Source organism: Colletes latitarsis, chromosome 2 (genome assembly GCF_051014445.1).
Source record: "Colletes latitarsis isolate SP2378_abdomen chromosome 2, iyColLati1, whole genome shotgun sequence".
In the NCBI taxonomy this organism is placed as follows: Eukaryota; Metazoa; Arthropoda; class Insecta; order Hymenoptera; family Colletidae; genus Colletes; species Colletes latitarsis.
Window position 1 is genome coordinate 24,322,062 of NC_135135.1, and position 21,293 is coordinate 24,343,354.

At 44.5% G+C, this 21,293-nt stretch overlaps 1 protein-coding gene across 3 annotated transcripts in view; it reads right to left on the reverse strand.

The window, feature by feature from the left end:
- Src64b (Tyrosine-protein kinase Src64B) overlaps positions 1-21,293 on the reverse strand; it is a 48,896-nt gene that overhangs the window by 10,521 nt on the left and 17,082 nt on the right. The window contains exon 2 of one of the 3 annotated variants that reach the window (XM_076783401.1): positions 4,827-4,864. The exons of the other annotated variants lie outside the window; for them this stretch is intronic. The gene's annotated coding sequence lies outside the window, so the exon portion shown is untranslated. The remainder of the gene's footprint in view (positions 1-4,826; positions 4,865-21,293) is intronic. 3 annotated transcript variants of the gene reach the window in all.

The following is a 21,293-nucleotide window of genomic DNA, read 5'->3' on the forward strand; positions in this document are numbered from 1 at the left end:
AGAAATCTCGTCGTGTTCTACGCACGATGAGAATTACGAATAATTTGGAATGGCTGGTGCACCATCGTCCAGTGGACAGACTTTCAACGGGGGAAGTTTTAATCCCTCTAAGCCAATTTGTGTCAAACGTCGTCAATTGAATTTCAGCCTCGATGAATAAAAAAATAAATAATTGCAGCGCTAGTTACGAGTCTCTAGATTCGATTCGCTGGGTGAAAACCAACTTTCAAAGGTTTTGAGACGCTGAAGAATCGAGCGATTCGAACATTAACCTACTTGGAGCAACCGAACTGTGGGCTTTTCAGTATCGAATTCTTTTATCTAGTAACGTGCCCCGTTGGCTGACAGCGCGTGCAAACACATTAAGGGGCGACCCTAGTTTTTATAATAGGCCCTTTGATGGTCTACATTAGTCGGATCGGGAGCACTAAAGCTTCAAAATTTCTATTGGTTAAGAGGCCTAACCTAATGTTTCGAGAGCCCTACCGCGGACTACGAATCCTTTTATTGCCCGCATAGGCTGCCTTAATACAGAATTCTTCAACTTGTGAATAGACTCTGGAGAGTCTAGGAATCGAATTGAATGCAAATAAAAATGAACGGTTCCTAATTAAGACCTCGTTACAGAGATCTTGCTACTCGCTTATAAATTTATATTTTTTCTTTTAGAAATTAATATTGATGCCATATATCTCGTAATGGAATCCATCTCTGGCAATTTAGATACGAAAGATCTGATGGGAAACGATCCTCGTTACCGAAGACAGAGGCGATCGCGGCGTCCAGCGTTTCGTCGCGAGAGGGACGGTTCCGGGAATAGCAACGAGTCTTATTTACGCCGTCCAAAGTATCTGGAGGACATTTACGGAATTAGATGAAACGGTCGTAGCGCCGCTGGGATCGTTTCCAGGCCCGAGCAAATGCAAAGATAGAAACGGCGATAGGCGGAGAAAGCGCCACGGGCGCGCAACTTCGATGGAAATGCAAATGCGTCATAGCTGAAACGATGACCGGGGAATCGCTGTTCCCAGTTCGTCGTTCTAACGCCCGAAGGATCATCGTCGATGATGAAACGCACGGAGTGCTTCTCCGCGACGAATAGGATCCACGTGGATTTCCGCGAAAACCGCCCCGTCCTTAGTCACCGCCACTACCCAATGATTAATTATCCGCGACAGGAAGTCCGCGATCCGAACCCGTAGTATTTTTACTTCGAACTCCGTGGCTAACGACCGCCCTCGACGTACCGTGGCCTAATGACCAGGGTATTATTCATGGGACGGTGACACTGTTTCCTACCAGCCTACGGGCCCACCCGCTAATATTCCACTTTCGCGCGTAATCGCATTGTAAACGCGTCGGCCTACCTGGCCTGGTCGTTAAGAGGGTCGAGAAAAAGGCACCACGCTTGAATATATTCCGTCATTTACATAGGTCGACAAACGGGTCTGAAATTTCTTCTTGAATTAATTCGACCCTCCCTCTCAGCAAAGGAAAATTTTCGTTGGGAAAGTTCCCGTGCTCGCTGCCAGATGGCCACGCTTTTGACTCTCTCGCAAGCGCTCGACGAAACGCTCTACTTTCTATTTCTTTTTTCCTGTTATCTTACTTCGTCCTTGCGATAGCCAAGCCGGAAGTAGATAAAGAAGATAATATGCAATTAGTGATCCAAAGTACAATGGGGAGGGGGGTAGAGTGACTAAGGAGAAGATAATATTAAATAAATTCATAACGTGTATTCCGAGATAAACACTGCAACAGTAACTGGAAATAATATATGAATGAGTTACGCTTCCGGGGTCTGTTTCTGCACAATTTATTCTAGGAAAGCATAGATACGTCTGCTATCTCTTCATACAATTGTTGATCAGAGATTATGAATGTCTACTCGCTCGAACGAGTTCTCCGAGCGTGTTTGTAGGGGAGAGAGAGGGTCGAGAGAAGTTTGCGGGTGGCGCTTACCTGGTCAGGTCAGCGTCCACTATTCCGAAAGAATAAGTTTCGGAGGTGATTCACCCCTGCAACGTTCCGTGAGAGGAGCCAAAGCGGAGGCACTCTACCTCCGGGTTTCTTCGGGACACGCTTTGTTCCGCGTCGTTGGGCAAAATCAACGTTACTCCTTTGGGTTTATCGGTTGCCCCAAACGCGCGGTCCTTGACCGTACTTTTGCGGGGCGACGAATACTAACGCCCACGCCGATCATCATTTCTGCCACGATAATACGCACCATTAAGCCTTTCGAAACTGATTACGTTCAATTTCTGACCTATTTTTATTCGCATTAAATTCTCTTATGACCCTGTGATACTTTACATTGCATCAATTTCAATGTACACTCAGTAAAAAGAGTCTGCGCCTTTACTCACATAACAAAAGCCATTCGCAAGAATACAAAAATGTAAAATACTAGAATTCCTTTTTGTTTTCGCAAAAAAGTGTATCTGTCGGAATGAATAAGAGACCAATAATAAATCATGTTTCTTCACAGAGCCTCCGAAGAAATCCCTCTTTTATTCTTCGAAGCCCGTACCTAGGATCTCGCCCATCTCTGTTGGCAGACAAAGAATCTCGCAGCTATCGTAAAACGCGTGCATAAAACGGGCTCTTATTTGAATTTTATAATAGCCTCGCCACCGTCGTATCGCGATATTATGATTTACCAGAGAAGCGTCGCAGTTTTCAGAAGGTTAATTCTTCGTGAAATTTCGCGGGCGAGGCGAAATTTCCAACACGGCTAACTTTGGCCCGGCGTAAAAGCGACTCAATTAGTTGCGCGAAAGTTGGCGATTAAGCCCGCCAGCGAATTTAATACCGCGGATATCGACACGGGGCTTATAAATAAGAGGAAGCGTAGGACCCCTTTATCGATTATGAAACACCGAGGGCTTCCCTCGAGCTGGAAACACCTCTGTGCAGCCATTCGCGGGGAGTTAGGCTCGTAAGGAAAAGTCAATAGTAACTCGAGACCACCGTCGACCATTCGATACCGATATTGCGTGAAATCGACACCCAGTTCCTAGTATTTTCACCGAATTTTTCCGAACGTTTGTAATTATAAAATACGCGTGCTCGAGAAATATTGACGGCCTGCCGGAAGCGTCGGATATTTCGCTAACATTTACATCCCACGAGTGTTTCGAGCGTCTGGAAATGTTATTTTCACGGAGACACAGAGGCGAAGAAAATTTAGAGTAGGAATTACAGAACGAACAAGTAACTATCTGCTTACGTCAGGCAGGGTGAGCTGTTGACCAGCGTACTTTGGGGAAACGAGGGTTGTAAAACCGCTACATAAAACCTTTTAGGACCACCAGGCCCATGAATCTGGCCTTTGTACGAAGCATTGTCTGCCAGAGGAAACATCCAAATCTGGCACACAGATGTCTCACGGAACGACCCTGCTACACCTACTAAACGAAACCAGAGAGTAAGTGGTAAAGACCCGGGGAATTCAAGGTCGTTGGCTTTCGCAATTCCGGAAAATCAGAGTCTCCTCCAGGTGCTCGTGGACGAGCTGCGAAAACGCCAAGTTTCGTTTACGTTCCCGTCGTTCCTTCGATTTCCCATCGCGGTGACTGCGGCGACGAAGAGCACGCAAGGGCGCATAACGCGACACGACGAGGGTTAAGTGGCGCTTTAAAGCTTCGGGTTGGGCTCTCGAGGCGCGTCTAACGACGTCTATTCTTTGGCCACCCCGAGGAAGAACGATGGCTACGGTGACCCGGCGTGCTCTCGTGACTCACGGATGTTCCGTGACTTAGTCACGGTTCTCCTCTTTCTCTCTCGACGAGGCGGTGACGTAGACGCGTAGCAGGTACAACACAACCGACGACGATCGAAGTCATGAGGTTAAACGAGGTCGATGTTCGCCTTGGAAACACAAATTGGACCCGCGACGTGGTCATCGATCTATCGCTGATCGGCCCGCGGGGATCGGACCGACCGACTCGCTTCGATCCGTTATCTCCTTCCATAGATCTTCGCGACCGTATCGACCGAGCCAGGGGAACAGCGCGTTCGAAAAGTTGTAATACATTAATAGGCGTTGTTCGAAGATGCGATATATGTATTTGTCGCGAGAATGAATCTCGATCGTCTATGGTTTGGAAGGTTACTGCATTTTGGAACCGTAAAATGTGCAATACACTGATAAGCATCGTTCAAAAGGTACGATAATATATTTGTTGGAGGTATAACGATGGATTAAATCGTGTGTGGGTCGTTTAAAGGGTTACGCCATTTTGATTTTTACTCTGTTCAAGATTTAATTGCAATAAAAATCTGTAAAAGACAAAAATATTTTAATTTATGCAAAATGGCGGCGTCCTCAAGGTGGCATTCTATCGTACCTTCTTTGGAGGTACGATTTCTTTGAATAATTAACAAATTTTTTTTTAAATCGTCAAACGTGACCCTTTAAGGAGAAGGAATCGATCGATCACAGGCGTTACAATCGCATTGGCGATGGCTCGGCAAATGGAACAAGATTCGTGCGTCCGACATTAGTCCTTGTCAGACTTCCACAGTCGAAATCATTAATTTTGCACTAAGCTACCGAGAAGAATCGCGTCTGACAATTAATTTTGATAATTCTACACCGTTTCTACTTCTTCTAACCGGCACCAGATAACACTGGCTTTCGTGGTAATCGATAGCCTAATTACCTACTCTCGTTCCCGCCAATCGCGCCTTCACGCTCGGTCTGCTATCTCGGGGATTCTTATTAAACTTGCGCTATCTCGAGTGGGAATTCCAAATGGCATAGTTGTTCAACTAATTCCGTCTCTCAAGAATAATAAATCGAACACGTTGAAGCCATTACTTACGTAAGGCAGTCCTCGATCGAAACACCCTGAGGACTCACCTGGAACAAAAAAGGTGGCGAAGTCAGAGATAGGAATTAATTTAGCGTTCCTGACAATCTCGGCGAATAAAAGAATTCGCTTTACCTTCTATTTAGGCTTGTACGCTATTCGAGACGAAACTTCGGATCGAGTTTTCCTCGCGACGGAAAAGTTGGAGAGAAAACGGTGTTCCTGGCTCGCGAGTGATCGGATTCGTCGATCTTCCGCCCTTCCGGGGTCCCCCCGGAACGCACGACGCAAATGTATCGCGAAGATGGATCGACCTATCGGAATTCCTCCTTTTCCGGCGTGGAATCCTCCGGCCGCGCGACGACCTATCGACCCAAAACGTCAGAAACGCGGAACACGCTCGAAGAGGGAACTTCACCGACCCACTCGAGAGGCCCTTGGCACTGTTATGTTTCAACACCGGACCCGGACTCGTAAAAGCAACCATCGCGGTTGGTTCGTGCTTCGGGAAATTCCAATTTTCGTTTACGACCGACTAATCAGCAATTTCTTCCTTTTGCCCGCGTGCATGGACTCCATCTGGAGCTTTTATGAGTTCACGATCCACGAAATTGGTTCCAGGAACGTATTAGGGACGTTCGAACCCCTCACGATTCTCTAACGAATCGACTATCGATTAACTGTGATTCTCTTTTAAAAATAATTGAATTTTAATTAAAGAATCTAGATTTAAAAATCATATTTATGCTGGACAAGCTTACTTCGAAGATGTTTGCTTCTAGGGTGAGTCATATCCTCTTATATTACACGGTACGTCGGTCGCGGGGCGTGGACATTAATACATTTAAGTAACGTGTTCCATATCCGCCCTTTAATCAGTCACGCGACACCAACCCTCGAACGACCACGCCATTTTGCGCACTGTACGCGACGGAGTTTATAGAGGACCACGATGAAATAACGATGACTTCGTATCAATTTTGGATAGAGCGAACGTATTAAATGGCCGCCAGTTGTGAGAGGTCAAAGCATTTCTTTTCTGCGCCAGCTAGAAAGTACTCGTTCGATCGAGACGATTATTAACGAAATAATGGTGCTTGCAGTACGAGAGTCGAGAAAATGTCGCGAGCGAAAAGGATCGATTTTTTGTTAAGGAAACAGTCCGCGTAGCAACCGTGTTCCCGCGAGACGGTCTATTAATTCTGGAAAGAGCGGAAAAGCTCAAAGCGGAACCGCGAAAAGCTCTTGACCCCGTTTCGCGACTAAATGGCGGTTTTTCTCGGTTCGAATGAAAGGAATCTCCGGCTGCTTGGAATAACGGCGGCCGCGTTTCGACGAAATCGATCGTTCCCTGTCGGTCGAAGGCCATCGCGAATGAATTGACCGAAGGTCACGAGTAATCTCGACCCCGGGGAGACTCCGATCAGCTGGCTCGCGGCCACTGTTTCGAATTTCCCGCCACTCGAGATGGCGCGCTGCGTATTTGAACAACCAAAATGGCCCCCAGAGACGATCAATTGTTACTAGTCAAAGAAAAGTAAAATATTTCACGATCAACGAATAAAAACTTGACCTTTCGATCGGATAAACTCGAATAAATTGCTATACGTTGTTGGGTATCTATTATTCTAATACAATCTTGCCCATCTCTGGCCCCAAATGCCCCTTTGGTGCAGTGTTCCTGGTTTTCGCGAAATATTAGCCGCAGGGTGCTTGGTAATTTCAGAGATTAAATTATTGTAGTTTACGTGGGACGTAATTTGCATTTAGAGCGTCCTAGTAGGACCACCTGAGCGCTTTGACGGTCACGCGTTTTACCTAATAATTTCTAGCAATGACAATTTCAAAATTTCAAACATTTCTTTCACAGTTTCAATGTAAGTTTTAATAGAGTTTTACAGTGGAATGTTCAGTACTCCTGGGAGTCGATTCCGTTTCTTTTCAAAATAATAGACACGTTTGCATCGACGAGATGCGAAAGGAAAACCCAGATCCACGGTCGCATTATATTCTGCTCAGAGCTCTACAAAGTTAGCCATTCGTTTGCTCCGTGAGTGGCATCGAATCTACAGAGTTCTTTCAGGCGGCAAATAGAGCGTGCCTAGCTCGAATAGAAACGAATACATTTTACTCGAACAGACAGCAAATAAGTTCCGATTGATCTCGTACGATTTTCAATCTTTATTTACTTAATAGCGGATAATAAGACGTAATAAGACAGACGATAAGCCTGGCCCAATTCGAACATTCAGTACACGTTTCGTCCAAGCGAATCACAGTCGAAAAAAATCAAGTTTCCCGTCATCTTTCGACGAAGATGCGTTTCCCGGCGCCATTGTCTAGGATTACCATTATTCGGTATTGTTCCGTTGAATTTGATCTCACGTTCGTGCCAGCTTCCGGTGTTCACGTAAATCGTCACGTACTTGGACGTCTTCGAACACAGACGGCCACGTCCAACTGCGACCGATCATCACCGATGCACGAAGGAAGTTCCTCGCGCACGCGGTTAGCATACTCGACGACCGAACGAAGAATAGTCAACCATGCCCGTAACCAGTAAGGTGAGGATCGATGCGTTTCTTTTTTGTTTTTTTTCTTCGTTTTTTTATATATCTTTTTTTCCAAAAGCTGTGCGTTGCCCGTTGTCTACTGAATCGTAATGCTAGGAAAGTTAAGCGCGACTTCCCCCTCCTCCCCCCGCGCCTTTTCCCCTCTATTCACACACTCGCGAGCGATTGTGCGACATCCTGAAGTTCTTTGCGTGGACGTTTTGTCGCGTCACCCGGGGAAAGGCATGCTCCGGTGCTTGTAATCGCGTCGTCTGGCTCGGTTCTTTCTTTTTGCTTTTCGGCGGGAAACAGCAATCCGGATGCGACGGACACGGCTAAGTGACATTACTCTTTCTCTCGTTCCTTTCATCGACCGACAGGAGAACGCCAGGAGGACGAACCGGGGGCTTTTACAATCAAATCGAACTTAAAATGTGGGTTACGAGTGGGAAGAAAATCGTAGAATATTAGATGACGAATTTTTTGTATATTTTTCTAATTCATCCTAGTTCCCGTAATTATTCAACAGTTATCATCATAACTCTTTCGTCTACTAGCTTTCGAGCACCATAATGGCGGGGAAAAAATCGAAATTCAAAAGACAGTACTAACCAACTGAACGTAAATTCCCACCCTACCGTAGAATATTCTGCAAGACTAAAATTTTGATTTTGGACCATCGTAAACTACCATAACCTAAAATCTGTAACCTTGCTAAAATTGACAAATTCTGTCCATCTGAGAATTTTTCTAGTTCCAATTCCGTGGTCCCCGTTTTTCGAAACGAATCAGATCGTTCGTCATTGCGGAAATAGGGGGTACAAAATGGCGTAGAGACTTCGGGCGAAAGTAGTTCCTCGTCGAATGCGCCGCGAAGCAACAAGTTCGATGCAAACGAATGCTCGTCGACGACGTTAACGAATCCCCCGACATCGAGGACGAACGCGACCAAAGGACTTCCTCGGTATTTTTATAGCCTCGCTCGGGATCGGTCATCCACTTCTACGGTGTCCCTGGCGGGTAAAAAGAACGAAAGGGTTGAAAGTAATTTATCGTTATCGAGGAAAACAAAGGGCATATAATATCTCAAAGAGGTTTTCTTCCGCTTGTCGTAAGAATCGTACCGTCGTCGACCCTTCGTCGATGACGGGGGAGTCGCGTGGCTTCGTGCACGAGGAAAGATCGATAGCCTCTAGCCTCCCTCGATAAGGGGAGAAACGTTTAACGCGGTAATGACGTAGTCGAGGAGTGTAAAGGCTCTCGAGGAAGACTCGACGGCGCCTGGAAAAGGGAAAGGTACGATTCGACCGACTGCTCCGAGGGAATGGCGAAACGCGTCTCTCTTCCATCGGGCCGTGCTAATTTCGAATCTGCTCGTTGTTCCGGCCAACGCGCCGACAAAGCTTTGATGAATGCCTCGGTACAGAAAAAAAAAAAAAAAATGGACGAAGATAAAAAAAAAGGCGCGGAAAAAGGCAATCACGGCAGTATGGGAAACCAGAGACGGGTTCGCGGGCACCGCGGAGTCCCGCGAGAACGAATACGATCGAAACTACCGGGGGGAAAAGCTCGCCTTGTATCGCGTACGAGTGTTTTTTGCCCCCCCCCCAGGTTCGTCGACGAGACGCTGCCAGCGAGAAACGGACGGTTGTTGAAAAATTGCAACGATGCCAGTCGACCCTGAAGACGACGCTCCGAAGAAAAAAACCTAATGATCCGCGTCCGGTAGAGCATGCACGGAATAATTCATTACGAGCTTCTCCGAACCTAAGCAAACCATCAATTCTGATGTTCACCGTACCGGCTATTAGACCGGGTAAACGAATGATTCCAAAGAACGCGCCGGTAAATCATCGCTAAAGAAGTTTGCCTCCATCGCGATAACGCACGATCTTTACTGCGTTTAATGACGCTGATAAACATGGCGGAACCGAATCGGGATATGCTTCGTTACTCGGAAGGAACAGCGTTGTAAACGTTCGTTTTATTATAATAATGATTGATGTTCTGAACATTGAGTATTCTCAAAGTTTTTTACGTCGTGTTTTCGATCGAAGTTCTAATATTTCGTTCTGTCGCGAGGAAAGATGGCGGACCGATCGCGAGCTGAAAAACATGGCGGAATCGAGAGTTTTATCGAAATAATGGTCGAGTATTTTCAAAGTTTGTTACGTCGTGTTTTCGATCGAAGTTCTAATATTTCGTTGCGTCGCGAAGAAAGATGGCGGACCGATGACGAGTGGAGAAGTCGGTAGAGGCTTGTTCCGCTGATTTTCGCCGCGCCACGCACAGGAAATCGACCACTCGGCGATTACTTTTAATTTACCGTCTATTTCGCCATTAAGTCTCGATTGTCGAGATTTCTCCTTCCTCCTTCGGTCTGTCCCTCGTTCCCTCTTGTTCCCTTCGACGGCGTTTCGTTGGATTCGGGCGTTGAGGGCGTCCGGTGCACGGAACTCGCCTCGAACCGTTCCAGGAGTTATATCCTCCGAGAATTATAACCGGTGGGCAGCAAAACCTCCCATAGGATATTAGTAGCCCGGTGTGCCTCGCTGTTGGGTCCCCTGTACGTGTGCCAACGTGTCAAAGGTCTTCCACCCTCGCAGTATTGGTCTTCAGAGTTATTGGACTCTTTCAGAAACAGCACGAGAAACCCTCGAGCGTTGCTTTATGTATTGTTTTCTCCTTTTCGTAACAAAATCACTGGTTTCTTCCTATTTATTATCGATCGAAAAACGTCTTTATTTATTGAAAAATAATTGGCGAGAAGAACCTTTTTCTATTAAGTCCGTCGATCTCCCTCGCAAAGTTTTTTAATCTCTGGCTCCACCTCTCTATTTTTATCGACAGTTTGTCGTGCAACGCCTTTGTAATCGTCGCTCTCCGTCCTATTATCGTTCGCAATTTAGTTTAAGCAACTATGAAATTAGTGTTAACGACCCTTTCACGATGCAGAAAGCGGACGAGGCGGAATTGAACTTAGGTCAGCGACACGGCATACCGCAAGACCCAGGTTCAATTTCCCACATGAAAATTTATCATCCTTTAATGCGGATAACCTCGTTATTAATACCTTTAGAGAACACGGACGAGTCGAGATTAATGCGACCTTTGAAATTCTGATTCCATTTACGCGGCAGATGGCTTCGAAACTCTTGGAAATTGCGGACGCTATTTTTTTTATCGCGAACGGGATATATTTCTAAAAAGTTGCACGGTTTCATTGACCGCTGCAAATTTAAATTACTTTGGTTCTTGATTTTAATTTTTCGATCGTACGATCTTAAATCGTAAATAATTTCGAATCGAGTAAGAGTTTTAATAATCTCAACTTTTTCTCAGCCGATCTCGATAAACTCTCGCCAGGAACTGTATTCGCGACAATCCAACGGATTCGGTTATCCGGTGTGTAAGAACGGATGCCGGAAGAGGCGGTGAATCGCATCGATTGCGGCCAGTTTGCCAGGAGACTTCTTTCCACAGATAAATCTGCGGGAAAACGGTCCGTTGGGCTCGCGATCGTTTGAACGGAACGCCGGGGATTTGACCGGAAGGCACGTCGTTCGCGAGATTTCGTTAGCGAATCCGGGGTTTCCGGAACGGTAGGCCATCTCTGAAAGGCTCAGACGGACGCTTGGAAACATCTGGCGATTCGCGAAAAAAAAATCAGAACCCATTATTTCGAATAAAGATATAACGGTCGAAAGAATCTAATTTATCGACTGTGAAAAATTTTATTCGAACAGCAGAACGCGTGTGCAATCAAGTGTTGGGAATTTATACAGTTTGCTCGATAGAACGGTGAAAATTTTTATTTGTTCGACGCGAAACGTTATAATTTTTATTCGAGGATTGGACAAATAGTTCGTGTTTTGTTCGACGTATGAATATACGATGATTAAATTAAAAGGGAATACGAGGATAAAGCGAAACTATAATATCGGGTGGTGAGATTTCGATGGCGGATTCGGGGTTTCCGGGATAGTCGGCCATCGTTGAAAGGCTCTTCTCGGTTCCCAGGAACGTGACCGAGGCTCGATGAAATAACGAAAATTCGCGGTCCCGTGTTGAAACACCTGGCGATTCGCAAGCCCTTTCGCGAAAAGGCGCTGCCACTCGTCGGAATTAAATCCTTCCGGGTGAATCGGGCCAGAATTTAATTTCGAGCCGCTCCATCTCGAATCTTAATGCTTCATTACGCTTGGAAACCATATTTACGCGATGCATTTACGGTAAACTGTTTTTAAACCTTACGAAAATAATTATTCCCGAGTATAGAATATTAAACGATGCTAGGAGACTCCACTTTACCTTTGAAAACGTAATATTATACTTGTGGGTTGCGAGTTTGCGATCATCTTCGTCGCTACGTACTAACGGGATAATGATTTAATAATCGTTTTATGGCGGCGTCGAGTCGCGCGCTTTATCTGTAAGTAAAATCAAGAACTAAGAAAAGATAATAGGAATCTTGCGCACACACCTATGAATCGAGATAACCTGAATTCTGAAACACGAAAGATACGTGTCAGATGGCGTAAATGAAGAATTACAATATTTTTCTTTACCATAAATCATTCGATAAGGTTCGTTTCTGTGCGATTACCAACTCAATGAAACATTTTTTAATTGCATCGAAGTACCTGGTCGCTTCGATTGAAATGAATTCTCGAAGATGCAGAGTAAACAGTGAATTTCGAAACTCGTGGGGATTTTATTACCGTTGGTGAAAGATAGAAAAATCGATATTTTTCACGGCAGAGTTTCGATGGGCGTAATCGCATCGGCCATGCATTTTTCCGGTCAAAGGACGGTGGATGGAGCAGAATTTTGACGCCATGGTAACAGGGACAGAACGGGGAAGCAATTTGGCGGAGCTAACCGTGAACAGGACTGCATTATTCACTTCGACGAGAACCAATCGATCCCGGCGCTGCTACTTTTATGATATTTTAAGCTTGACATATGAACGCATCTCTGTCCACTGTCGTGTCATCAGGCACGCGCGTACGACCGGCAGAAATCGAACTTTCGATCGTGACGTTCGCCAACCGAAATAGAAGGATAAAATAATTAGCGGAACGAAACCGCAGAGAAGAGAAACGATCGTTGAAGTACATTTTCATGGTACCATTTTAAGCCCATCCCGGGACCAAGAAGCTTTCTTTGGGGTGTCTACTATTGGTCCACGGATTAAGAAGCCATGAATATCCGACGAGGCGACCATAGCAACACGATGTCCTACAAATAGAGCCTTCGTTCACGACCCTAAGCTCTCTAAGATCTCAAACTTAGCATCCCATCGAACGCGCGCCACGATCGTCTTATTTCTAGTGGTCGAACTGTTCGAAAGCGTCAGACCACTCGACGACAAAAGTAAAGTAAGCTCTCCCTCCGAAAATAGTACCGTCATCCCCGATTTCAAACGGGACGAGCACCAGATCGAATCCTCGGCGAATTTACGGTTTATGGATCACCTGGACTAGGTTTTAAGTCGATAGTGGATAGTCGATCGTAGGAGAGTTTTCAGGACAGTATGGCGGCGAAATCGTCGCTGGAAATCTGTTCGATCCTGGACGGGCCCGGCTAGCCCAACTATCGAGCAACCGTGAACCGTTTTAAGATAGCGACACAAGGGTTAGAGGTCGACAACCTTTTTCCACCTCGCGTCATAGCGTCGCGAGTTACGCGGGGCCGCTCGATATCGCTAAAATGCTATTAGGTCGCCAGCGAAACGACTTCCTGCCTCTGGCGAGCGTTCGCGATGCGATCTGCGCTTCCCGACAACGGACTCGTAGAACACCTTCTGCATCGCGGAAGACGAGGACAACGCGATGCAAAACAACCGTCGTCGTCGTCGTCGAGCCTTCCTGAACAGTTCGACTGCGTCTTTCTACCAGTGTCTCTCAAATTTACGCCTTAGGAACTCCCCGTGACTGTTTAACACTCGCTAAAGAACAGGAACTATAGTACAATGCTTGTTATGGATCATTGGTTAATTGCAGAACCTGGTGCAATTTAATTTCACCAGCTGCAAAAGCGTCCATCGGCTCTCTAGTTTGTACAAGTTCTTCTCATGGATGAATGTTTGATTTTAGGTCTTGGAAGAAAGGAAGAACTCAAGTAAACATTCATCAATGAAAAGAACTTGTACAAACTGGGTAGCTGATGGATAGTTTTGCAACCGATGACATTAAATTGCAGAATCTGGTGCAACTGCAGTTGCAAAAGTGTCCTCAGTCAGTTACTCAGTTTGTCACCGTTTGTACAAGTTCTTCTCATGGATGAATGTTTGGTTTCAGGTCTCGGAAGAAAGGAAGAACCAAAATACACTGTTAGTTATGGATCATTGACTAATTCCTAAACCTGGAGCAATTTAATTTCACCAGTTGCAAATGGTTCCCTATCAGCTACCTAGTTTGTACCAGTGTCTGGGAGTCCTACTGATGAATGTTTCAGCTCCCCTCCCCAAAAGGGGATAACAAATGGCGGCTGAAGCATTTGACCCACTGGTCGACCGTTTGATAAACGAGGATAAGTTTCGTCCGGCGTGAAGAACCCAGGTGCACCTTTCCCTGCCCCTTTCTCTGACCTTTCACCCCTATCCCGTATCCAATAATATCGTGACTTCTATTTTTCATCGTTGCCGATACCAGGAAGCCTTCCGGGCGTCGTTCGATCTTTTTCCAAAGCTTCTTAACGCCGACCAGGTTCGACAAAGAAACGCTCATCGGGGCACGTCCCTTTTGTCTGAACCTCGACGTTCCACACGCCTGGACCCTACGACGGTTTTCCCTACGCCACTGCGTGTAAAAGGTTGGAGGGTAAAGTAGGTACTTCGGTGAACTATTGATAGCACTACCAACGTGGCCTTTCAAACATTCGTCTCGGCCCCGCTCGTACGCCTTCTGTCCCGCGTTTACTATGCGTGTCCCTAACAGCGAGCGTGCGTAACCAACCGTCGACAGAAGTCTCGACTATGTAACCGGTCGTGTTATTTTCATTGCTCCTAACTAGACAATATGCTTGGGCTTTTATTTAATTCGTATAATGCTTCGAGCGCGCTCGATATCGCGCGGGAGAGATCGTTCTGCTCCGTGTGCCCAATAGAATAATATTCTATTCAAGCGATACTCTATTCAAGTAACACTCTTTCTCATTAACCCCTTGCATTACCATTTATTTTCAAGCAAACCGTGTAATTGGCAACAGAAATTCTCTTTTTAATATTTTGTTTTAGTAGAGTTTGCGTTGACAATGGACGCTTTGGAAAAATTGATCTTTTCAGTTTTTATTTTGTCGTAAAGATATAATTTTGATGATAGAGTATGATGGCCCCTTATGGCATAAGGTGATTCGAAAATGTCCAAAGTTGACGTAACCGTGATTATTATTGCGTTGTACTGGGTGAAAGGTGCCGGAAATACTGGTGTTTATTCATAATTAAGGAAGAAAAAACAAACTGGGTCTATGGGAGACCGCCGCGCGCCTACTTAAGGGTTAAATTGGATAGGCAGCTACCTTTGTGGTTGTTCACAAGTTGTTCGGGTCAAAGATACCTCCTCCAAAATAATTAACGTATCGTCTGGGGTAACACAAGGTTCTCATTTTCAGTGAGTCGCGTAAGTATTTTTCTACTCGCCATTTTATACTTTTTTTAACTTCGATACTCAACCCCTTCGCGTACGATTTAATTACAAATAATTCTTCAAACGTATATCTAATTGATTTTAATATAAAAAATAAATGCTACCCACTAAATTTGTAAAGACGAATAGGGACGTCAGCTCGAATAAGGGCGCGAGTGTAATTTATTTTAACTTGCGGAAACTCGAAATAGCCTGGGTCACGAAAATAGTTCCAAGCGTCCTTTCGTTTCCCTATTCCCGGCTCGTTCGATCCTTCGAACGTCTTCTCGATTCTAAGTTTGGAAAATTAATCGTCGTAAAAATTCGGATAGTACCGATTTCCACGAAAACAAATCGAAAGGAAAATGAATTGCAACCGTCGTTCTGACTTTAATATTAATAAACTGCTCGGTGAAAGGGGTAATATTATTTACGAATGCAGTTCCAATTTATTACCGTTAAAAAAAAGCGTTTGTTTTTTTATCTTCGACGGAAAATAAAGTATCGGTCAACTCGTTCTCGCGCGGGTGCTTTTTTTACGACTTATCGAACCACTTATCGAACGAAGTTTTCTTTCAAAGGTTATCGTTCGCTTGAAGAGTACGAAGATTGACCCGCGTCGTAAGCCACGCATTTCCAATATCAATTACCGACTCAGCATCGAAATAAATTAAACTCGAGAGGAACGAGACTCGGAATTGTTCGCATCGTGAATCAAATTTGCCCGAACCGAAATTTTTTAGCTGCAGATTTATGCCTTGGGACCATTTATAAACGACAATATGTATAATATTTATTTTTAATGAATAAATAATCATTGGAAACGTTGGGTCGTTCGAAAGGACGTCGAACAATAACTTTTCGCCCGTTCAAAGCCTACTAATGAAGAGCCCTCGAAACAAGGATGATCGTTTGCTGTTTACGGGGCCGTTTTGTGCGCGGCGCGCGATATTTATGATTTGCGGGAAAGTAAATTCGCGATAAACGTCCGCGGCGCCATTATTCCGATCGTGTACGCACAATGTACGCGTGATACGAACACAGGTTGCAAACCACAAGTTCGATAACGAATAAGCTGCCATATGCAGATCGTTCGAGACAAGCGCGAAACGCGTTTCAGCGTAATTACGATTCTCGATATTGTTTTCGGTCGCATTATTAGTTGGAATTCCGGCGAGAACCGCCCGTCCGTGCGGGGTTCGATGAATCGATGGAATCTCGATGTTACAGATATCGAGATACGTTCGATATATCGCGACCCCTGTTGCCCCTATCGATAACGTTATCGACCGATATCTAAACATCGACAATGTCGATAAAGAAGAATTTAATTTACGTATAGAAAATCCGGATACTGTGATTCCGAACGAAGCGTGGTTTAATAACGATCTACCGTTCGATTCTCTCCCACGTTGGCCGGGAAAACTTTCATACAGAAGAAACAACGCGATTAAAAGCAGATACGTACATCCCCCGCTACGTTTAATTTCCCCGTCCCTCCGCGCTGCGGTCATCCGGACAGACTAATTCGTCGTCGACGGGAATCGATGTCGGTCTCCTCGTTCCCACGAGCAAATCGTGTGCTCCTGATGCGAACAGGACGCGTGGAATCGGAAACCGCGCGAATTGCACGCGATCGAAACCAGAGATGGGGCAAAACTACAGATAAGAATCGCAATTAATGGATGCAAGATAAATAAATTTCCATTGCTCGAGGATTAGAACTTGAATCGTAGAATACTTTTCTAATTAATTATTTAACATCGACGATCTTTTAATGAAACTCTAGGAAAATTTCACTTGTACGAAATCATCGAGTATAATATTTACTAGATTCAGTATTACATTATTTGTAGAATACACAAATGGTGTCTTCTGACATCAAACAATTGTTAATAGTTTACCGATCGGTGACCTATTAATCGGTTTTCTGGCGTTAACGCTTCACCGACCGGTAGCCTATTTAATCGTTCGCCATATAAAGCGTTAATTTTATTCCGTCGTCGATCGTTCCAGCGAAGTTTTACCGATCTCAGACCGGAACTACGCTCCTGGAAAATCGTCCGAGTCCTGGTGAAAGCGACATAGAGACGAGAAGGGTGTGTTACCATGCTGCCGGTGTCTATTAACGTCGCGGGCCTATTTCCGGATATATCTTGTTGCCGTGCGAAAATTTACCTCCCCCTGGGGAATGGGTATCGATCGATCGTGTCCCAGAGACGAAAGGTGCGGGCTAGAGAGCGAACGGGAACGACCGAGAGAGACGGAGACGTAGAGAACACAAAGGAGCAAGGGAGACAGAACGACCAGCCGCGTCGCTTTCACCGTGGAAACAGAGGGAGGGAACTAGACCAGAGGGTGGGGGACCAAGGGGGGAGAAAAGAGGGGAACGAACGGCTGGATGGCTCGTTTATTAAAGTTTTCGAGTAGGAACCCTTCCGAACGGCAACCAGTTGAATACACGTAAAAATGTTAAACGCGACACGGGGCTCTACCGTATTTAGGGAAAGAGAGAAAATAATAACATCGAACGCAACCGTAACGAGCCGATTCGTCATTCCCGTTGGGAGGTTTTCGGCCAACCGTTTCTGCCCGTCTTCGAAACTATCGAAATAGGTTAATCTATACGTCAGTGGTGCGCAACCCCTGCGCTAACTATCGATAATTTTACGAGCAAATCAAGAGAGTTTCTGTAATTCGATGCTCGGATAAATCGAGTTGATAGCAAAATAAGAATCTTATCGTTCGTCGTATGTAAAATTTGAGAGTTTCCCAGCGAGATATTTTTCTTGACGCGTCCATAAAGAGCCTAATAGGGATGAAAATAGGCCGGGAACTCGCGGAAATCGGATAATAGGAGGAACTCGGCCAACCTCGACTTTTCGCTCCGCCATTTTTCGCGGCCCTTTCAACGAACTTTCCTCGTTGCGTGTGCAACGCCGAACTTCGTAGACGTTGGACAGAAAATAGGGGGAGGGGTGGACGAGGAAACTATAGAGAAGTGCTCGTCGGAAACTGGATCTTTCGACGCGAGCGCTACCCTCTCTTGTTTACGTGACAAAAAAAGAAAAAATAAAAATAAAATGGGGGAACATAACTCGCGCGTGCACCAGTTCGAATTCGGGACGAGAAGTTACGGAAGTGCGAAAACTTTTGGCGTACTTTCGAGGACCGTTCGAGACCTCGTTGAAATGCGAGCCGCGGAAAATATAGCTTGCACGCCTCTCTATTCTGCGATTTATGCGAGTTTTATTTTCTCCTAGTTTTACGAGCCATCCGTTAGGGGGTCAACCTTTAGCATACTATGGCAGGATGTCTCTCAGGGACACCAATGCATAATTTTTCTTACGCCAGTCTGCGACTCTTAGGAATCCGTTGCTCGTAATTTTTCTACGTACGAGAAATCTAGTGAAATGATTTTAAATTGATTATACGATCGTGCCCGATATCGGTGAACCAAACGATCCGTATAACTAAGTCGATACGTATAATTAATTTTAAACCGCACAATGTTTCACGGGACACCCTAATAGCATCTTTCATGGTTGGAAATTGCTCGTTGACGATGACAGATTGGAGATGTCGTTTATCACGACTAATCTCGATTAATCTCGGTGGGCGTCTAATTGACCGATCGTTTCCATCGCGATCGCCTCGAATTAAAAACTAATCAATTCAACCCCCATTTGCGGCCACGCCCCTAGAGGCTCGAACTACTTTCGCACGGTATGTCGAACCTTGAAACGTAAACAACAAACCACCCTTGTTCGAAAAAGTTGCCAACAGGCTCTTTCCAAACGTCGGGAAAAAGGTTTTTCCTATAAATCGATGAGCTTAAACAGGGAAGAATTAGCACTATAACAAAGTAGTCGACGTAGAATATTATTAAGGAATTCAGAGGTTCAAAATATTTCTTTCGTTGCTCGATCGAGTGTACAAGATGCAGTTGAATTTTATCTAAAAAGGGTACAATTCGTATATGAAAAATAATAATTAAAACTTGCATGGTACTTGAATGAATCTCGTAAAGTCACACTTCAGGTTAACCAGTGCACGTTCGATTAATGGACGATAACGACGCGTTATCAATCTCAAAGCAGCCGATATCGAAGCATCTGTCGCTGAATTGTATTTTAAATACGCGCGACGGGGATTCCCTAAATCAAGTCTTTTAATCTACATTTCCCTTCTGGTGATATCTTATTCGGAAGAACAGCAGGAGAAAAAGAACGAACTCAGTGTATATTCGTGAGTGGTCGCAGCTGGGAGTATCCAAGATTAGATAACAAAACCCTTCGCGGTCTGTTTGTTCCAAATCCTACGAATTTTCTTTTATTAGTCGACCCGTGATTTCCGTAGATCAACGTTCTCCAAAATGGAGACCTTCCTTATGCGTTGCAAACAACTAAATAAAAAGTATACGGGTTGGGTATCGCGGAAAATGAAAATCTAAAGGAAAAATTTATTGTAGAAACAGTGCTCGAAAGTCTATATTTTGAAACCGAAACATTGGGAAATCAAATTAAATACGATTGCAACAGACACGACGAACTGTACGTGTTTTATGTCGTTGTGTATTTTTCCATCGTTTTAACTCTGCCACTTATTTCTCGGATATTTTCTATTTCCTTCGAAAAGTTTGGAAAATTAATAGAACGGTAATAAAAAACTGATTTTTAGAACTGTCGGCCATAGGAAACGCGCGAGAAAGTTTGACAACGAGAACCAATCAAACTTTATGCGCTAACAATTTCGCTCGACTTTCGTGATAAATATTCCGTACTTTCGAAAATCCTGTTCGTTGCTCTGCGATGCCACTTCCCGGTTTCGTTAAATGATTCCATTATACAACGCGTTTGCGTTTCCCGGTTATTAAAGAACCGACTTTGATTTGTGTATACATTTCCAGGAAATTAATATTATTACTCGCGAATAAAAATCGAACGTTACAATTTTACGATCGAGAGTCGCGATCAAATGGCTTGAATTCTTAAAATTTGAGAAATATTTCGTCGTCATCGGGGCCATCGAAATTAATATTTATGTTGTTAAGAAAGAACACGGAACTCGTTCCATCAATGCCACAGTGGTAACGCACGCGCGATGTTGATGAAAATAAATTATTCATTAACGCCTACTTTATGAAAACACAAGCACACGTTACTTCGAACAAGGAAAATTCACGCGTACGCGTCGTCGAACCCCCGAAGTCAAAGAAACCATATTTTAATCTTCTCCCTTTAACGACGCCATTTTCGAGCCGTTCTTGAACTTTGACCGAAGCGCGAAAATGTTAAATCTCCGATAAACAATAAGTTCACCGTTTATTGGCAATTTTTGCATCGATTTTACAGTTCACCGTTTCGTAAGCAGTCGATCCACCGAGTACAGCTACGTATTTAGTTAAATCGACCGTGTACTCCGCAAACTTCGTCCGATCGGACTCGATCCCACTTACGTAACAAATGCTTCGTTTCGCCAGTCGAGCGTTAAACGACCTTACAGACACAGAAAATACATCGACACCCTCCTTCGAGTAAAACTTTAATTCCCCCAAACAGAACGAAAGAACCTCGGAAGACCTACACTGGCTGCCAAACCGTCCGCCATCTTTGTTTCTCCTTCGTTTAACTCGCGAAGAAGACCAGCTTTCGTCGTTAATTCATTCAAAGTCCCATAAAATACGTTTACTACGATCAGAATTATTGTTTAAAAAGCGGCGCAGGAAATTCTACGCAACATTTGCAAAACGGATTTCTAAAGTGAACGTAATCGAACACGACTTTTAATTGCGATGCACTTTTTATATAACAGTTTCTTCGACTACAATTTCACATTATATTCTGCAATCATAATAAGACGGATAGAATGTTGTATCCGTATCAATTATAAAGGTATTTTATATACAACTTTCAATTTATCAATAGATCGAATAACATTCTTTCTTGATTGCAGCGTACTGTAACAAATTTTATTCAGCCATTTGTCTAGCAAATCACCTAAATTTTTCATCTAGAACTATCGTATCCATCTCTTGGGTCTCCGATCAATTTATTATTAACGATGTCACCGAGGAGCTCAATGAACTTGAATGTTGTTCGCTGATGATCCAAAACTCCGCAAGCGTGTATCACGATAAGCGTCTGCAGATGCTCCAGAATCCCAGTCTACGCTCGGACGACTCGACCCGTAGCGTCTTAATGTCTTTTAACATTACCAGATGCTCGTTAAATTTTTTCGTTGCAACATCATCGTTACTTTTCCTTGCGTTCTCGTGAAATTCTTCTGTTTCTTCCATG